This window comes from Alexandromys fortis, unplaced genomic scaffold, assembly GCF_014885135.2.
Source record: "Alexandromys fortis isolate MF-2015 unplaced genomic scaffold, M_Fortis_MF-2015_v1.1 scaffold_122, whole genome shotgun sequence".
Classification (NCBI taxonomy): domain Eukaryota; kingdom Metazoa; phylum Chordata; class Mammalia; order Rodentia; family Cricetidae; genus Alexandromys; species Alexandromys fortis.
This window is the reverse complement of record NW_026068004.1, coordinates 3,441,787-3,462,500: the sequence shown is the minus strand read 5'-3', so window position 1 is coordinate 3,462,500 and position 20,714 is coordinate 3,441,787. Positions and strand designations below refer to the sequence as shown.

Sequence of the window (20,714 nt, the reverse complement as noted above, 5' to 3'; positions counted from 1 at the left end):
TTTTTTTTTTGGTTTTTCCAGACAGGGTTTCTCTGTGGCTTTGGAGCCTGTCCTGGCACTAGCTCTGTAGAACAGGCTGGTCTCGAACTCACAGAGATCCGCCTGCCTCTGCCTCCCGAGTGCTGGGATTAAAGGCGTGCGCCACCATCGCCCGGCTTATAGTGTCTTTTTTTTTTTTTAAATGTCACTTCCAATGTATTAACAAGAGTCTACTTAGGTCATTTTAAACACAACGTTTCCCAAATTATGAAAAGTTGCTGTACTAACAGCATATTAAAAAAAAAAAACAACTTGAAGAGGTCGAGAGATATGAGGACTCAATGCAGAGTAAGTTTTAGACTTGTCAGACCCAGGGTTGTCTTAACACTATGAACAATACAAGACAAGGGCTTTCAGGGGGAAGTAGCAGCGTGGCAGGACGCACAGTGTGAGCGGAGGTCTTCGTGCTAAGGGAGATGTGCAGAGAAGGCTATAGCTGAAAATCCTGGAGCTCAAGTGGAGAGTGTGATGGGCAGGATTCTGGATATGGCAGACTGAATGGGGGGTGGGGGGACTCTAAACTTGACAATGACCTTAGAAACTTGCAGAAAGAACGCCAGGAGAAAAGAATGGTCATGGGTTCCCAAGTCGGAATATCCAAGACCTGCTGGACATCACAGAAGATACAATGACGTACAATGGGGACAGCAGACCGAGGCGAGGCTGAGAAAGCAGGAGGGTGATACTGGGGCAAAAAGGAGTGAGGATTTTCCCCCAAGTTAATGCCAGGCACGGAGCCACTGATGCAAAGGTCTTAGAGGGGCACTGAGAGGGATAGTACAGGATAAAGGTTAGCACTAAACAAAGACAGGGCTTAAGAAGAAACGCTCAGCCCACGCAGGAAGAAAGACACAAGGATGCTCCCCCAGAGCACGAGGGACTTCGCACTGAGAGGGCGCAAAACCCAGCGCTCAGGGCATGTACATCCTGCAACATCCCTCAAAAGTAAAGGAGAGGGACTCTGATGGGCCAAGCCCCAGGAATGTGACACGGGCGTGCTAGGAAGGGGTTGAGAGAGATGGAAAATGGCCAGGTCTGAAACGTGAATCTCTGCAGAGAGGAATCAGTCAGCCAAGTTCAGAAAACTCACTTTTCTTAGTTTCAATTGATTTCATGCATGAGAGTGCATTCAAAACAGGGACAGCAGCAATGTGCAGATGCCTTATACACACTTTATAAATAGATGCTTTATATGTGTACATATGTGTTGACTGAAATGAATGCCACAAATGATATGAGGAATGGATGAGAGGGCGAAATTGGATTAATTTGTATTTTTAAATTTTTTATGTGCCTTTGTGTTTTGCCCTGGGTGTCAGGTCCCCTAGAACTGGACTGACAAACCCTTGAGCCATCTCTTCAGCCCCCTAGGTGAATTGGTTTTTAATCTGCTTACACTCACTGTGAAGTGGTAGACGTTGTTTGAAAGCAGGGATCCACACTCAGGTCTTAGAGCGTGTGAAACAGGCGCTTTACAAACTGGGCCATCTTCCCCAGCCCAGGGCTCTGATGGAGCTGGGGTCAGGGCACACAGCCGTTTGTTGTCACGCGCACTTCACCAAGGGCATTTCATCATCACTTTACCGGTGACGTTAATCCTGCCTTCCCCCTCTGTCTGTTTATTTACAGTTTTTGCTGTGGTTTTGGATAAATAAATTCTGAATTTGTACTGTGAAAACTCTAAGCAAAATAAATAAAATATCTCTGTTATTATCTGTTCTCAAATAGTCTCTGCCTTCAAAAGATGCGGTTACCATGGAAATTTGTACTGTCACCTCATTCATGTCACTTGGATAAAGATAATCTAATCCCCCCTGGTCCACAAGGGCAAATTTCTTTATAATTTTATCATCTCTTCCAAAATTTATTTTCTTCATTGAGTCTTCCTGTTTAAAATATATAAATGTGGGGCCGAGGAGATGGCTCAGTGGGGAGAGCATCTGCAAGAGGACCTGAGTTTGAGTTTTTAGCAGCCACATGAAAATGGATGCAGTTTGTTACCCCAGCTCTGGGGCTGGTGGCAATATGTACATCCCCGGAGCTCTTTGACTGGCCAGGCCAGTCAGACTAATGACATCCAGTCTCAGTGAGAGACCCTGTCTCAAAATATAGGATGCAGAGCAATGAGGAAGACAGTACACACATGCACAGGCACATGCGTGCATGTGCACGCACACATGCGCGCACACACACACCCACAAACACACATACACATACGCACACCTAGTAGGTTCAACTTTGCTTATCCTAAAACAGTAGAAATTGAATGAGAGCTGCTTTCTTATCCCATTTTGCCCATTTCTTTACGTAGAGATGATCAACATCCTATACATGTTTGCTGTGCATACCCGTGCTGGTTGGCATGCTTTGCAGGTTTGCACACTTAGCTGTCTTGTCCTGTGTGAGCTCAGTGACCTGACTAAAGATTTACCCACTGGAGAAGGCAGCTCCTCCAGTTCCTCTGTTTGTTCCGGAGCTCACATGCTGCCACTTAACGCTGATTTAGGTAATTTCTGTGTGCTTTGTTTCCTATGATGGTATAATGAGCGCTCAAGTCTACACACACACACACGAGAATTACTCTGCCTTAGAGAGTAGGAACAAAATTGCTGGGTCATGGAAGTTCATCTTTGTTTTGTTCTACATCAGTGGTTCTCAATCTGTAGGTTGTGACCATCGGAAAAGACATATTTCCCATGGTCTTAGGAACGGAGACACTGCTCAGTAGCAAAATTACAGTTGTATAGTAGCGACAAAAATAAGTTTATGGTTGGGGGTTCCTAAGACCATCAGAAATATGTGGTTTCTGATGGTTATAACCAACAGGTTAAGATAAAGCCACATTTCCCTCTCAAAGTCTTTGTTTCTAAAACCATTATTTTAATCACACATGTTTATGAAGCGGTGTGTGATGATGCATATAACGTATAATATCCAACCACAGTGGACCGCATTCCCACCTGACAACTTCTTATTAGCAAGCATTCATTTTTCTTCTATATTCTTGTATGATATTCTGAAGTTTTGATTTGATATTAAGTCTTTCTGTGAGGTTTGAACAGCGTGAGTGAAGGGTTGAATTGTGAGTTTTCCTCTTGAATATGCCATGGCACCAGTGAGTAGCTCTCCTCTCTGCGTGATTCATATCAGAGTCTCCAAAACTCTCTTCCCCTCTGACAGCACACTTGCCCATCTCTGACCCAGTTCCACGCTGTCTTAATTGATTATGACTTGTTTCTTCAGTACAGTCTCCTATTTACTTCTCTCTGCTTTTTCCAAATGAGCTTCAGGATTGGTTTTCCTGTTGGGATTTTGGGCTGCATCCGAGATGGCCTTGGAGAAGGACCCTGTGACTTTCCGTCCCTCCTAAGCATGTTCCATCTCTCCGTTTGCCCCATCTTCCTTTCCTTTCACCTTTCTGTGCTGTCTGGCAACACTCTCTACGGAGTCTGTGTACACCTTCTGCTTTGTGTTTTAGTCGCTGTAACTAGTGGTGTTTTCTGTGCCATGCTCCGACTGTGATCAGCGTCGAGGAGAACCACGAACACTCAATGTTCTGCTCCAAAACCTCCATCAGCCCACTCCTGATTACTGCAAGTTTGTAAATTTTCTGAGACTGTAGAGAAAAATCAGTCAGCTGATGCTTGTTACGTTTAGCCATTGCTGGCAACACCCCAGCTTTTCTGGGAATGTTTCTGTGGGTTTTACCACTGGATATGATATTTTCTTTAGACTGGAGAGAAGATGTACCTTTTATACAGACTATTTTACAATTTATTTTTGTTTATGTATATGTGTTTGTATCTGTGTATATGCTCATATGGGTATAGGTACCAGAGGGGGACAGAAGAAGGCGATATATCTCCCTAGAGATGGAATCACAGGCAATCGTGAGACTCCATGTGGGTGCTGGGAATTGAATTCCAGTCCTCTGAAAGAGAGCAAGAACTCTTAATTCTGAGCCATCTCTCCAGCCCTGAGAACGTATAACTTTCAACTGTTGGATGGTGTGTTGGTCTATATTTGCAACATGTTTAGAACTATAGATCACAACCCATTGTTGTATTACAATGTTAAATCAATTTAGTTTAGAGTAACTTGTAATTTTTAAAATCTGGAATAAGATAGTGTCAGAACGCATGACTCTTTTTAAAGGTAGATATTATTTGTGAATTTTTTTTTGAATTTTCGAGACAGGGTTTCTCTGTAGCTTTTGGTTCCTGTCCTGGAACTAGCTCTTCTAGACCAGGCTGGCCTTGAACTCACAGAGATCTATCTATCTATCTATCTATCTATCTATCTATCTATCTATCTATCTATCTATCTTCATTCTGGGTGCCCCTCCTCTCACTGTTTCCCTGAGCCCTTTTCTTCTCATACAGGACGTATCTTGTGAGTCTGTGCTTGGGCTCATTTTTCTTCTCAAACCCAAGAAACCATGAATCACTCTAAAGCTACTTAGCTTGTCACCAACAAACAGTTCTGAGTCCAAACACAGAGATGATGTCTGCTGTGGTCTCTGACATCGTGTCTACTTCCTTCTGAATTTCTTGTCTTGGGTAAGGTGAAGGGCAGGGACTGTCATTTGTTTCCTTGGAAGGATGGTTGTGAACTTCTTGATGAGTATCCTTCCTGTGTCATTCATGATGACAGTGGGTCCTCAGACAGGCAAGGAGGGGGGAACCCACTCTTACCCTTAAACAGCCTCTCTCTCTCTCTCTCTCTCTCTCTCTCTCTCTCTCTCTCTCTCTCTCTCTCCCTCTCTCTCCCTCCCTCTTTTTTTGAGGGAGAATCTATCTGTATTCAAGCTTGATCTAGAATTTAGCATATAGTTGAACCATACACTGGTTGCCCTTGAACCATAGCAATTCTCCTGCCTCAGTTTCTTGAGTTCTTGGATTAAAAATATTTACCACCAGGCCTCGCTTAGAATGCCACCTAACTTATTAAAGATATCACTACATTGTCTTCTGGCAAATGGTTGCCACTGACAAGAAGCTCACCGGGACCCTACTGGCTCCTTCTGTTTTTGTCTTTGCACTATGGTGACTTTTAGGGTTTTCTTCTTCCCACCAGTGACCTGCACTCTGACCGTGGCATGCTGTGTCTGTCCACAAAGTGTTCTTTCCATCAGAGGATGTGTGCCACCTGCATCTGTGAAAACTCTCAGCTCTGGGATGACAAGATGACTCAGTGGGTAAAGGTGCCTGTTGCCAAGTCTGACAGACTGAGTTCAACCCCTTGAACCCACATGGTGAAAAGAGGAACCAATTCCTACGGTCGTCCTCTGACCTTCAAGAATGCCATGAGCACATAGACAGATAGACACACATATACATGCACACATATGCACATGCTCACACAAAACACACGAGAGGTAGGTACATGAAATAGACATAGCATCAGCACCCTTAATGTGAAACATTCCAAAAAATTAATGACGCACTATCTAAGAGACTTAAACACTTATGCCAGTTTGCAGACAGAATACACACAGCTGGCAATCACATGGTGGAATGCGCTTGCATTCACAGGCTATCAGGGCACTGCAAAGTAAGTAACAACAACAACAAATAGAAAATTCGCAGCTCTGGTTTGTGTGTTTGAGACAGGCTCTCAATTTGTGGGCTGACTTTAAACTTGGGATCCTTTTGCCTCAGCATCCCAAGTGCTATGACTACAAGTGTGGGCCTCCATGTCCAGCTCCAGAATTCTCAGCTCTAATGTCTTCCCATATCCACTCTCCATCATTCTCTCCAGAATTTTCTTTTGGAAAATAAGCCAGATATGTGTCAGAGTTTCTTCATTTAGCTTCCTTATCTGTTAATGACTCTCCTAACACCCCCTTACCCCTCAGCTCTAGACTGTGTGGGTGAACTTCAAGGTTGTTTATCTGTTCTCTGATATTCTGTCATCCTCTTTGAAGGCATCTAGGGCTTGTCTTGTTTGTTTGAGATTTAATTTTGAAAGTTAATTTTCTGGTATTGCTTCACTTATGCCTGCTTTGTGTTGTGTAACTCCTAGTCACAATCAACGGGGGGAATTCTGTAACATATGCCTGTCGACATGTTAGATAAAGTCGTTGTGGGATGTTTTACAAAATTAATTCTGTCAATGTGTCTTTCATGTTTCAGTGAGTGATTCTGATGACTTTCTAGGCTGTGCTCTTTAATATGGAGTTTCTTCGATGGCGTGGTTGTAGTTTGGAAGATATAGTGTGAATGGATGGTGTGTGTTCATTGCATACATGTGCGTGTTTGACTTTCTGGTCTAGCCCTGTTTGTCTAGAACTTGGAGGTTCTGATGTCGTCTCTAGATTAGCACCAGGTGGGGTTTGCTCTGTGGTGATCCTGGGGCTAGCACGAGTCTTATCATAGACACCAAGTGACTGCTCAGGGGCTCTCAGTTCCTGGCCAGGAATTTGTATCTTTCATTTGCCTCCTAGGGTAAGAGTCTCCTGAAAAGCTGGAATCTGCAAAAGTCTCTGATTGGTGTTTCCTGATAGAGGTCTGACTGGAGCAGGAAGAGACCCCCACCCCTGGCTTTGAGCAGCAAGCTTGGTTCTGATTCACTATTGCATGCAAAGAACATTATGTTCTCATTACATGGCAGGAGCCAAGACTAAAGCTGCCATTAGATGCTTGCATCCTAGAACATGTCAATCTGGTGGTCTCAGACATGCTCGCCATTCTAATTCATTTCTAGTACTTGCCAGTTGAGATGCCAATCCTTCGGTTTCCTTTCTTATATTTTATCAGCCAGCGCTATGTGTCTGGAGGGAAGGGGGCGGATGAAAGTGCTTCACCTGGACTGGAAGTCTGGGTCACTGCGAAGGTTTTTACTTTGATATATTTAGCTCATCCTAGCTACTTGCTTAAAGTAGTGTTTTTACTGAAATACTTTTGCTGCCATTTATTACAGAAAGACATTACAGTATCTGCATTGTTGAAACAGTTTTGAGGCTCTTTTCAGTGAGGCCTTCTGGGCTCCTCAAAGAGCTTGGTATCTCCCTCAGCTCAGTGCCTTAAGAACACCAGGCTTCAAATGCTGAGCTCGGGTCAGCCATAGCACAACCCGTTTGCCACCAGAACACAGCCAGCAGCCCCACACAGTGGCCAAGAAGCTTGGGAATCCTTGGGGACCGCTCGGTCCTGGTCTGGATGCTGGCTCCTTTGATTACTACGTATGGCAAGTTACCCAACCTTCTGGGACCCCGTTTCATCTTTAATGTGGTGGTGATAAAAGAAGCTGATAGTATGGCTGCAGGATTAATGAGACCACACGTCTAAAGTGCCTACACAGTAAGTGTTCAATAAATGTTAGCCATAGCTATCATTATGGTTAAATCATGCTTTTATATGTCATTAACTTTGGTAAATCAAACATCCGAACCATGAGGTTCTTACACAGACAGAAAGTTCATCTGGAAACAAAACAAAAAAGTGTCATGTGTTGTCCAAACAATGAAAGTCACATCCCTCTCTACCATGCAAAGTTAGATGAGACCACTAGAAGGAGACTTAAGTTTTCCAGGCTGATAATTTTAATCAAATTTGCCTTTGCCTCTGGTGGCTTGAACAGCACCTTCAGATTCTCCATAGCTATGAATCGAGTATCTGGCTGAGAGAGACTGTGCATTCCTGCCTTTCACGCCATGGAAAGAGCCCCATCCCCAATTGTTCACTTTCCATTTCCCACCAGCACTTTCTGCTAATGAAGAGACAGCTTCTTCCTTCACTCCCGAGTTTCAAAAATGTCCCGACAAACTGCAGGATGATGCCAAGCTGAGAACTCGGGGGTGACGTGATTCCTATAAATACTGTCCTGTTAGGCCAGGGCCCGGTGACTCAAACGGCCCAGTTAAATGATTTAAGCTAACCTGTTTGGCCCCTTGGGCTCATACAACCTAAAAGCTCAGGGGCTCAGTTTTGTAAGGTACCTTATTTAACTTGTTTTTAAAAATAGCACACTCAGGTTTTGTGTATTTGACTTGACAGATACACTGACTTGGGGTTGGGGCTGATATGTCTGCCTGGCTTAGCAAGTGTGGGATAGATGTGTGCTGAAAGGAAGCAAAGCACAGGCGTGGTGGTGATTTGTCTCTTGTACACACACACACACACACACACACACACACACACACACACGGTGGGGGCAGGACGGGAATCCTGCTGAAGGGAGGGGAAGGATTGTGTCTCCTAGGACTGGATTCTTCCCACATTCAGGATAAGGGTTAATGTCAGGATGCTGTATGGGGCTGTGGGAACCTAGCCATGCTAGGGCTTTAAGGACTTATTTGCAGACATCTACCTCACTGTAAACACTGGCTGCCATGGTTAGCAGGTTGCTATTTCTTGGACTTTCAAGGTGAACTCTTCCAAAGAAAGAAAGTCTCTGGGAAAGTCGGGAGGCTGACCAGCCCTCTCCTGTCAGCCCTGAAGTTTTAAAGGGACTTTGCCAAGCTCTGTAGTTAAGTGGAAAACTAGGAGTTATCAGCTTTCCGGCCTTGTTAATTGCCAAGGAAGAATGTCAAGAGAAGATCAAGAAAAGAGCCAAGGACAAATCCCAGGCAGGTCAGAGAACTTTGTAAATGTGTGGACTAGAGTTTGATTTGGTTATCTTGTTTTCTTGTGGATGCTTCTGCCTTGGGTTCTGTTCTCCAGGGATCCACCCAGAACCTGCCACTAGGATGTATGTTCTCCTCACACGCTCCCTGCTCCTGTTTGATGACGCCCCCTGCTGACAGACATGTTCTCTGGTCTGTGCTCAGAAAACTCCTATTGTTGTGGTCCAGATCTGCAATGGGTATCCCATGCTCATGTGCATAACTGGGAGGAAGCACTGACAAAGGCAGCTCACTGGAGTGGAGCAGCTGCATAGCATTGAGAGCCACCGTCCTTGGTTTGACTTAACCCTGCCATTCACTTATTCTGCAGTGCTCGGCAAGTTCCTCAACAGAAGCTGTGCGGAGTTATTTTGAGAATCAAATAACTTACCCGACATTTGCATGTGAGCTGCTCTGGAGCACACAGTGGACGCTCTGGTGATCCTCTTTTCTTCCCCGCTTCCCCTTACCTGGTATGTGGTAGTCCGTGTCAGTACACTCGGTAGAGTTTCTTCAGTGATGGAGCCCCAGCTTGAGCAAGACAAACAACAAACAGATACCCTGGGGCTCATTTTCTTGTGTGATTGCAAAAGCCATGCCCGGCACCATCCAGGGCTCCCACAGTGTGTGCAGATCCCAGATTTCCTCCTTTCTTTTCTGGCCTCTGCTTTTTCAGTAATTATTTAGTTCCCAGGGTTCTCCAGCCAAGGTCCCAGAATTTTATCCAATTAATTTTCATCGGCCTGGCTTAGGTCCCATGCCCATCCCTGAGGTCTGGGAGAAGTGGTGTTCTGAGAAGCGCTCTCTCCGTGTCCATGTGTCTGTCTGTCTGTCTTTCTCTCTCTGTGTAATTCCTCTGAGCTGAGGGTGGGAGCACTCTTACCCAGTCTCTCTGTACCAAGAGAAATCAAGAGGTGGGTTCTCAAGGGAAATCAGGACACTGACCAGAAGCAGATTCTAGTGATGGACTGAGAAAACCACCAGGTTTCTGGCATCGATTTGACTGCGGCGAAACCCGTCAGGTGTTTGCTTCCTGGTGGGCTTTTTAAGATCTTAGTGGGCTGGGCAGGTGTCTCTTGGTTTGGGGGCTCCCTTCTTGTTATATCGGTGCTATGGATCAGGAGGTACAGTTGGGGGATGGGGAGACCTAGTGAGCTCTGTGAAGTGTTGGGATTAGATGTTCCTCCCAGTGTCCTGGAAGTAAAGAGATGGCACATGGAGACTGTTGACACGCTCTGCAGTCAGGCAAGGGTCAGTGATGCCTCAGCACTTGCACTGAACTTGACCTGGGAGAAGAGCAGCCACTAGCCACTGCCTGCCTCAGGCAAGGAAGGAGGGACATCAGAGAATGCATATTGATGCCCCTCTGTTCCCTTCCTCCGTGCTCACACGTGCACCTTCCATTGGCTACCCCATGGCAGAGTGTGAGCCCAGGTGTTGTGGTCCCCGAGCAAGGCCAAGGGCAGAGAGTGGAGAGATGCCAGCGAGGCCCCACCTCCTGTGAGGTTTGCTGTCTTGGAAGAAAAGATACTTGGCTTATGATCAGTGGTGCTGGGAGTGGGAGTTTAGTCAGCGTCTCCGGCTAAATTCTGATTTATTCTCTTGCTTTTGGAAATGTAATAATCTCTCCATCAAAGCTCTATCTATCTGCCAAAATAATGCATGTCCTTTTGTACAAATGAAAGAATTACAGCTATTATGCAAACACTGAAAGGGGACCACATTTGCATGCAGAGGGGAGAGAAAGAAAAATCCTATTTGCAATGAAATTAATGATACCAACGTGGCAAAGAGACGTATGGGCACCCATTTAACACTTGGACAGGAAAAGAACCAAGTTTCCTTGCCAACCCTGATGAAGTAATGGGGCCAAAAAGAAAATACTCTGAAATAGAGGCCTGGCTGGAATAAGCCGGAATTGGGAATTTCTGGCCATTTGAAGATGCCCTCATCCCAACAAAAGATGGAAATAAAGGTTCTTACACAGCCTAACCATGAATATTAATGTTCTAGATCTGGTGCCTGAACCAAGTTCCTCATTAGGATGGGCATCGTCAGAGAGCTGTGAGCAGACAGGATCTGGGCTGCTGGGTGGCCCGAGGAGGACCTGCTTTGCATTTGAAATCAGAAGGCAGGTAGAAGGGAGAGGCTTAGAATATGTTTGTGTTCCATGACCTGGTGCATGATCACCAGGAAGCAGGAGCCTGACAGAGAAAGGGAATGAATCATCTATTCTGAGGAAGAAAAGCTACCGTGTCCCTGGAGGAATATTTCGTTCCTAAGAGGCTTCCCGGCCCCCCAGTCCTCAGGATACAGGCACACTCCTCTGCCTGCCTCCATCACCCCGAGTGTCTGGGGTGAGGACCGTGTCTGCCCTATGCAGTCTTGTCTATCATCAGTCCTTGGCACAGAACAGACACATGTAGGGCATGTTGGATGCAGAGCCTGGGGAAATGGTTTGGTGGGTAGAGTGCAAGCGTGAGGACCCGAGTTCGGATCCTTAGAACCACATGAAGCCGGATGCTTCAGTGGTCCTACAGTGAGGCGGGAGTCTGAGACAGAGCAGCCAGGGCCGACATAAACTGTGACGAACACCACATGACCCTGTCTCAAACAGGGTGGAAGGCGAGGATGGGCAGGGACTGTTCTCCGACCTCCTCAGCTGCACTGTGGCATGCATGTGCCTGTAGATGGACACATATGCACACATTCTAAATAAAAAGCTAAAAAATGTTGAGAAGCTAGAGGGATGGCTCATGGGTTAAGAGCACTGGCTATTCATCCAGAGGACCTGGGTTCCGTTCCCTGCACCTACAGGGCAGCTCACAATCGTCAGCAACTCCAGCCACGGGGCATATAGCAGCCTCTTCTGGCTTCCTGGGCACCAGGCATGCACGTGGTGCACAAACATACATGTAGGCAACATACCTATTCACATAAAATATTTTAAAAATTAAAAAATAATGAAACGAGAATATAGTAATCAATGACTCATGGAACTTCAGCGTCCCAAGTAGCTACACAGATGACCTATTATAATGGTTGGGCGGGGGTGACTTGGGAAAGGTTAAGGACGGTGAGATGGATTTGGAACCAGGCTGCCAATCAATCCATTCACTTCTCCAGCCCCCACAGCTTACATTGGTACTAAGATCCCAGCCAGAGGGATTTTTGATTTTGTTTTTGAAGCAGGGTCTTGCTATTTAGCCTAGGCTGGCCTTAAACTTACAATCCTCCTGACCCAGCCCTCTCTGGGACTCTGAGATCACAGGTATGCACCCCTACTTATCTTAGGAACCTTATATTTTTTTTTAAAAATTCCTTAGGTGATATCCCCCTTACCACCGGGAAACCCTTGCCCAATGACTACAGCCCATTCACCTTCCAATCCTTCCTACTTCCATAGCTCAGGTGAAGACAGCAGCTCTTAATAGTTGCTTAGAAAGTGAAGTCTCAGGACCGCTCAGCAGTCATGGTGATGGTTTGTCTCCCTGGCCCCCATAGTTGGGCCATGCAGGATCACCCCAGGGGAAATAGTGATAGACTTTCTTCAACCTCCACTTCTCCAGTTCAGAATCAGGGAAAAGGCTGGAAGATGACCTGGGTCAAGACTTGTTGGAGACAGAATGCCATTAGATGGTGAGACAGCTCCAGCCCCTGGACAGGTATTGGGATTCCCTGGCACCTTCCTCACAAGTATGAGATATGATGTATGCTCTCTGTGGTTGTTTAAATAAAATTGGCCCTCATAGGCTCATATATTTGAATGCTAGGTCACTAGGGAGTGGCACTATTAGGTGTGTCCTTGTTAGAGTAGGCATGGTCTTGTTGGAGGAAGTGTGCCACTGGGAGTGGGCTTTGGGGTTTCAAATGCTCAAACCAGGCCCAGTCTCTTTCTTTTCCTGCTGCCTTCAGATCTGGATGTAGAACTCTCAGCTACCTCTCCAGCACCGTGCCTGCTGTGTGTTGCCATCCTTCCCGCCATGATGACGGTGAACTAAACCTCTGAATATAAGCAAGCCCAACTCCTTTATAAGAGTTGCCCTGGTCATGGTGCCTCTTCACAGTAATAGAACACTGACCAAGACACTCACCTTCCCAGATTCCATGTGACCTCTGTGGAGACAAACACTGGACTATCCCAGAAGCTCTCCCACTCCTGCTCTCACCAGAATTCCACAGTCTCCACATAGGGATTGCACTCATTGTCACAGAGTGTGCTGGACTGAAAGACTGCCTTTCACCTCCTCCCCGTCTATGAAGCCAGTTGTACACTGAGATTATTATTTTCCAGATTATGTAGGGTAGGATATCGAGTCATTAGAAGCACAGATACTGTGAACATACAAACTTAAATGGTAAGCTTTAATGAACACACACACACACACATGTACACATGCACCTACACAAGCATACGCACACGAACACACACAAATACACATGCATCTATACAACCCTCCCTCCCCCCAACAGTTGTTGGGTTCTGGAGCCAGGTAGTGTGAATTTGAATATGGCCTATCACACTAGCTATGTACATTTGGGAAGTCACTTCACTTCTCTGCTCCTTGGTTTTTTTCATCTGAGAAATGGGACAACACCCTTTTCTTCATGAGGTTGGTATAAGGATCAGTGAGGTACAAATTCCTAGAGCAGTTGCATACAATAAACACTAACTAATGCCACTTCTTATTAGCCCGTCAAAGACGATAGGCCCCAAGGGGGATGTGGCAGGCAGGAAGTGTTGCTGCTTCTTACAAGGTCGTGCCCTGTTGAACTGCTGAAGATTGAGAACCGAAGCTGTCTTCGTTGTAGGGCTCCGAGTGAGATGGAGTGTCTTAGAGAGACGATGGCGTGTTTCCCTAGGCATGCTGCTAATGCACAGAACTGTGATTTTTTCACTCCTTGAATCACAGACTCCTGAGCACTGGGAAAGGGCCCACAATTCATCTTGGTCTGAATAGAGAAGGAACTGGCTTGCTCAAGACTGCCCAGCTCTCCGTGGCCTGGCCTCTAATTGCTAGGGCAGCATTCTGCCTGCTCATCACCATAGTTACTGTAACATAGCGCCTGCTGATACATTTCATACCCACATCCGTAGTGTTGAGAGTTACATCCACATGCACAGGCCATGTGGGTCCTGTGAGGAGCCACAGGCATTTTGCTGCCCTGCACCTTGTTTTCTTCTTTGAGGGAGGTGCGAAGACTGTGTCCCTGCAACAGGCTGCTGACCGCAACCTACAAAAAGAGCTTGGGTGTATCTGAGCCATCCAGACTTTAGAGGAAGGCCACCAGGCAGCTGGAAAAGTGAGGGAAATGGGGAAAGCAGGCCTGGAAAATCCCAGCCACGGCCAGGCAGTAGTGAGGAGGCCACTGGGAAAGCTGTTCCCCAGCCTTGCATAAAGCTGCTGCCCCTGGACTCTGACCTCCGGTGGCTTGGCCACTCTGAGCGCTCTCCTCCCCTGCATCTTTGCTTCACTGATATTGGTCCAGAGCCTCAGCACCAGTAGCCCAGGAGCTGAGCTGGGTCAGACATCTGAGAGCCAGAGTGAGGGGAATAGAGACGATGGCAGGATATGGACGCAAGGTACCCAAGAATAACCAAGAACCGCAGAGGAGAATCTGTCCCTTGTGTCCTTTTGACATAGGATAGTGTTTGAATGCTAGGTAATTAAAAATAAAAAGCAAGAAAGATTTATGGCACACAAGAAAATTCTGAGTTGGCCTATTGCCAACTGCCCAGCCTTCACACCTTCCTGGAGTCAGCACTGTGCTCTGTCTGTCTGCCCTCGTCATTCCCTCTGAGAGAGAAGAGAAGACGGACTGAGCAAGACCACAGGGTCAAAAGATTTTCCCTTTCTGTTTGCCTCTGTCACTACCAGGATCATTCCTAAAGACCCTGAGTGTCTTCTAAATGCTTACTATTGGTTTATTGTGATAAAGGCCGCATGACATAAAAGTCACCATTTTAACCATTTTTAAGTGTGTTACTCAGTTCCATTTAGTAGGCTCATGGTGTCTTGTGACCAATGCCACTCTGTTATTCCAGAATGCTTCCATTACCCTAAAACAAAGTCTGCACCCAGAAGCATTTGCCACAGGTACCCCTGCAAGTCAGTGTTCTGCATTTTGTCTCTATGGATCAGCCTGTTCTTGAAATGTCACACAAATGTAACTGGACACGAAACTGCCTTATTGTCATGTCCTCTCCTCACAGCACTTGCTACAGGTACTTTGTGGCCCATCTCCTCTCCATTTGATGCCTCACACGGCAAAGGTCAGGGAGTTAGCCTGGTTCCTAGGCCCTTCCCTGAGGCTCACAGATGGGAGGTGGGGGAGGAAGCCATCAGGAGACAGGAAATCCCCAGACAGAATGGGATGGCTCAGTCAGTAAAGTGCTTGCAAACAGGAGGAACTAAGTCAGATCCCCAGAACTCCAGTTGAAAACAAACTGTTGGCACAGAAGTGTGCACTCCTGGCCATGAGGAGGCGGAGATGGGCTGATACCTCAGGACTTGTTGGCCAACCAGCCTGTCAAACTGGTCAGTGAGAGAAAAGGCCGGTGGCGCCTGAAGGATGACACCCAAGGTTACCCTCTGGCCTCACCCCAGCCAGCACACATGTGCAAACACCCTGTCTACTAAAAGAATCCCCAGACAGACAAGCAACTGGGGGTCACTATGTGATTAACCACAGAGCAGGCGGCGGCTTATGGGAAATTTCAAGTGTGTGGTAGGTCAGGATGGATGGAAACATCTCAAAAACAGGTTCAGGCTGTGCCATTGGCCTCTGCCTGTCCTGCCGTGTTCATGCTGTCCTCCACCACGGAGGGAGGACACTGAGGAAGTACCTGGTCTTCTGAGGCTCAGGCAGTGAGCAGGTGCGCCGTAGGGCCTTCCTCTCCCTCTCTGCTTAACTCCCAACAGCTTAACTGGAAAGAGCACATGTGGGTGCCTGTGCCAGCAGCCATGACAGTGAGATTAGCCAGGGTGACAGGACATTGCAGAGACCCCTAAGTGCAATAGCTTGAGGAATCTTTAAGTGTGGACTGGAGAGATGCCTCGGCAGTTAAGACTACTTGTCACTCCTGCAGAGGACCCAGACTTGATCCCCAGCACTTATATGGTGGCTTCTATCTTCCATACCACCAACTTCAGTGGATCCCATAACCTCTTCCGACCTCTGTGGGCACCAGGCATGCACGTGGTGAACCCGCATGCACACAGGCAAAACATTCGTGCACATAAAACAAACAATAAATAAGAGACTGCCAGGTTCTTGTTTCTCATTGGACAGTTTCCTGGTGAGAGTTGGGCTGGCGGGCAGCTCTGCCCCTCCCTGTCACCCAGGCTTCAAAGCTGACAGCGCCAGTCTCTTTATCTTCAGCAGAAGGTTGCTAAGGGGTGGCCTGAGAGGCTCAGCTGGTGGGATGTGAAGTTGTTCTATACCAGGCAAGGCTGAGCTCACCAGAGGGCAGGCGGCTGTGTCAGCTCTGCAGCTGGAGTCAGTCTCCTCCACGGTGGCTCTCCTCTGACATTCACTACTAGGCATGGAAGGTCCTCGGGTTCTGACGCTACCTCCCTGGTCTTACTGTATATCAGCAACTCAGTGTCTGGGGATAGCCCTTGCAGGGATCTCTGCGATGTCTTCAACCAGGACCCAGATGTTTAGAGATGGTGGTCTTGTTGAGGTGCTGGGTAGAGGAAAAGATGAGTTTAGGGAGGGCGGTAAAAGAAGAAGGCCATGATTATTGGCTCTGGCCTCCTGGCAGGTGAACAGACCATTGCAACCGTACTCCCCGTATGCTAAGTGCTCCTTTAGGCCTGCTTTATAGGGAGAATACTGATAGTAGCCAATCTTGGAATTTAGATTCCAACTCAGCCACCTGAAATGGTACTGTAGTTGAGGATGTTTGCATCTGCTTGAGCATGGGTAATGTTTTCACCTTAAACAAAAACATACCTGGAAGCTGAAGGCGTGTAGAGTGGGCTGCACTGACCACTGCTGGTTCGGCTCCTGTATTGATCCCCACCCCCAGCATACTTCTTTCTTTCTTTCTTTTTTTTTTTTTTTTTTTTTTTTTTTTTTGGTTTCTCAAGACAAGGTTTCTCTGTGGCTTTGGAGCCTGTCCTGGAACTAGCTCTTGTAAACCAGACTGGCCTCAAACTCACAGAGATCCACCTGCCTCTGCCTCCCGAGTGTTGGGATTAAAGGCGTGCACCACCACTGCCTGGCTACTCAAACATTTTTGGCAGCTGACCCCATCGGCTCAGCCATTTGGACTTCTGTGAGGGTAAGCTTTCCATTTACATCAGCCAACCCTAGGCTGTTGCTGGGAACTGGGGAGCAGGAGCCAGAAGAGTTCCGGGTGTAGGATGAGGCATGGTCTTGCTCATCTCTTCTTCTTCTAGGAGGGGATAGATTTACACTGTTGTTGGTTACTCAGGGCCTTGTGTCCCCACCCCAAACTCCTGAGCAACTCCAGCAAAGGGGCACTGAGTGCCCCACTCATTGCAGAGCACGAAGGCTGTCTTTGGCATCCAATGGCTCAAAACTGGGCGGAGGACCTGTGATTTCCAGGAATCATCTGAAGCCAGAGCAGAGGACAGCCAACCAGTTCTGTGCTCCTGTCTCTCTATTTCTAGGAAAGCAACCAGGAGTCATTCCACCTTACCTCTTCCTGAGGGTCCCTGTGCCTCAGAAAATCACCCCAGTATCACTGCAAAGCCCCTGCCAGCACTCCCCCCCTCCATGTCCCCCCCCCCCAATGCTTTCAGGCCTGGTCACCGATGATGACTGCATGTCCACATGCATTGTTTTACCAGGGACGGATATCTGGGGGAAAGGGACAGGTTTTTTTTTTTTTTTTTTTTTTTTTTTTTTTACCAGGGCTGGTATCCAGGAGGGCAGGGGTAAGAAACTGTTCCCACAAAATTACTAGTGTGGTTTGTCAGACAGTTTATGCCAACCTCAGGCTTCCAAGGAGCTTAATCCCTATAGGCCCCGTCTCTTAACGACCCTGTGCTCTGGAGTTACTGGCTACTGCATTGCCACTTCGGGTCGCTGAAGGTGCTTGCAGTGCAGATATGAAGGGTGCTGGCAAGGTGAAGTCAGGGTTCAGAGGTCAGATCTCATGGGTTGGGTTGGGGCGAAGGCAGGAAGAGAGCTCGGGGTAGACTCAGGCCAAAGAGTTGGAGTGGAAGGGGTCAGAATCTGAGTAAGAGCTCCCAGGCCTGAGGGTACCAGCGGCAATGGGAATCTTTATTCCGTCTCTAAAGCAGGGCCACCTTCTCTGCATCCTCCCCAGACCACTGCCCCTTGTCCCCAACTATTCTGAGTGTGTAGGGACAAGTGGCCGAAGTACAGGGGTGGGGGTGGCGATCACAGTCATTCCTAGTACTGATTAAGGATTTCTGCATGTCTCTAACCTTAGCGATCTTTCTTTAAACTATACAGTGTGGCTTTCCTTAACGCTTACTGAAGAGACAATGTTTTTAAATTCTTATGAGTGTGTTTACACGTTTGAGATGTGTAAACTGTGAGAACTGATAGAATCCTTAGAGTTATCTAAAGTACTTAGATTTGATTAATATGATAATGGAAACCCAGAGTTTTATCACTAGAATTGTCAACATTATGGACAGAAAATTCAGCCCTAATAAAGAATGCATTGGCTTATATGACTGAAGAGTCTAGAGGCATTGGCTCCAGGTATGGCTTGACCTAACTGCTAAACTGCTCATCCAAAGCTCTGAGTCTTTTTCCTGTTCTCCTTCCTTCTTTCTCAGTATTCTCCCACCCCTAGGATTCTAGCATCTATTCCTGTAGCCTCGTGCAGTCTCTCTGATTCCAGATTTTACGTCACTGATAAGACTGACAGCAGACAGGGGGACCACTACCGTCAGAGTCTTTCAAACGTCCTTCCCATCTCATTGCCTCGACCCAGTTTCCAGTTGGGCATTCTAACTCACATGGCAGGGGAAACAAATACAATGGCTTTAACAAGATAATGAATCAGGAAGGATGCCAGCAAGGATGAGTGGATAATTAAAAAGTAGTGTGTATACATTATTTGACTTAGCTTTATAAAGAAAGATGCCATCTTATGCTGGAGAGTGTTGAAATAGGAGCAGCGGGGCTGCGTCCCCAGCACCCCGGCCGCCTGGCTAGCTTATGCCTGAAATAACAACACACAACCTGTATTCATTTAAACACTGCTTGCCCATTTCTATCTAGCCTCTTCTAGGCTAATTCTCACATATTAATCTAGCCCATTTCTAATAATGTGTGTAAGCACTCCAAGGTGCGCTTACCAGGAAGATTCTAGCCTATGTTCATTCTGGGTCGGAGCTTCATTGCATGTGCCTCAGAGAGCAGAGCTACCGCGTCTCTGCTCCAGAGAGCAGAGCTGTCGAGTCTGAGCTCACTTCCTCTTCCTCCCAGCATCCTATTCTGTTTAATCCTCCCACCTATGTTTTAACCTATCAGGGCCAAGGAGTTTCTTTATTGCTTAACCAATGAAATCAACAGATTGATATATGACACTCCTACATCAGGAGAGGATGTTGGATAAAGGGAACACTCTTCCATTGCTGGTGGGAGTGCAAACTTACACAGTTGCTTTGAAAATCAGTATGGTGATTTCTCAGAAAATTAGGAAACAATCTACCTTAAGACCCAGCAATACCACTTTTGGGTATATACCCAAAGGAAACTCAATCGTAACACAAGGACATGTGTTCAACTATGTTCATAGCAGCATTATTTGCAATAGCCAGAACCTGGAAGCAACCTAGATGTCCCTCAACTGAAGAATGGATAAAGAAAATGTGGTACATTTACACAGTGGATTACTACTCAGTGGTAAAAAATAATGACATCTTGAAATTTGCAGGCAAATGGATGGATCTAGAAAAAACCATATTGAGTGAGGTAACCCAGACCCAGAAAGACAAATATAATACATACTCATAAGTGGCTTTTAGACATAAAGCAAAGAAAAACTAACCTACAGTCTACAACCCCAGAGAATCTAGACAACAAAGAGGACCTTAAGAGAGACATACATGGGGGGCTGGAGAAATGGCTCAGAGGTTAAGAGCATTGCCTGCTCTTCCAAAGGTCCTGAGTTCAATTCCCAGCAACCACATGGTGGCTCACAACCATCTGTAATGGGCTCTGGTGTCCTCTTCTGGCCTGAAGGCATACACACAGACAGAATATTGTATACATAACAAATAAATAAATATAAAAAAAAGAGAGACATACATGGATCTAAATAGGAAGGAGAAAAAGACAAGATCTCCTAAGTAAATTGGGAGTGTGGGGGTCACAGAAGAGAGTAGAAGGGGAGGGAGAGAAGGGGCAACAAAACTAATAAAAAAGAAAAGGGAAACAAGATGTAATTATGATATTTGCAGGAAAATGGATTGACCTGGAGATCATCACATTAAGTGAATTAAGTCAGACTCAAAACCAAATATCACATTTTCTCTCACTATTTAATATATTTATATTTTCTCTCTGCATATGCAACATGAAAGTAGAGGGGGCATTTTGTGGAGGGAAGAAAGTGTCTGGAAGGAGTGAGGGGGCTAAAAGGGAAGGGAATGAGGAGACAAACACTTGCAACAATGCACGCTATCTCTGTGTGGAGTCTAGATTCAAATCTATCTCTCTATCTATCTCTATCTATCTATCTATCTATCTATCTATCTATCTATCATCTATCTATCATGTTTATCTACCTAATCTATCATCAATCTCTGATTATTATCTATATCGTCTACCTGGCATCTATTTTCTACTAAGTCTATTTTGGACATGAAGCCATAAGAGGGACCATTCAAGGGTAGAATGCAGAGCAAGGGAGAAGAAGACAGGATAACGGGGGGGGGCAAATATGAGCAAGATATAATGACATATAGATATGAAAATAGCATAGCAAAGCCCTAAAACTATAAAATTTTAAAAATCAATAATTTAAAAAATTGCTTTTTAAGATTGAGACTGAAAAGATGGCTCTGGGGTTAAGAGCACTTTTTTTTTTTTTTTTTTTTTTTTTTTTTTTTTT

General features: G+C 46.2%; 1 protein-coding gene across 1 annotated transcript in view; it reads left to right on the top strand.

Annotated features, from left to right (window-relative positions):
- Foxj3 (forkhead box J3) overlaps positions 1 to 20,714 on the top strand; it is an 821,428-nt gene that overhangs the window by 161,403 nt on the left and 639,311 nt on the right. The window lies entirely within an intron of this gene.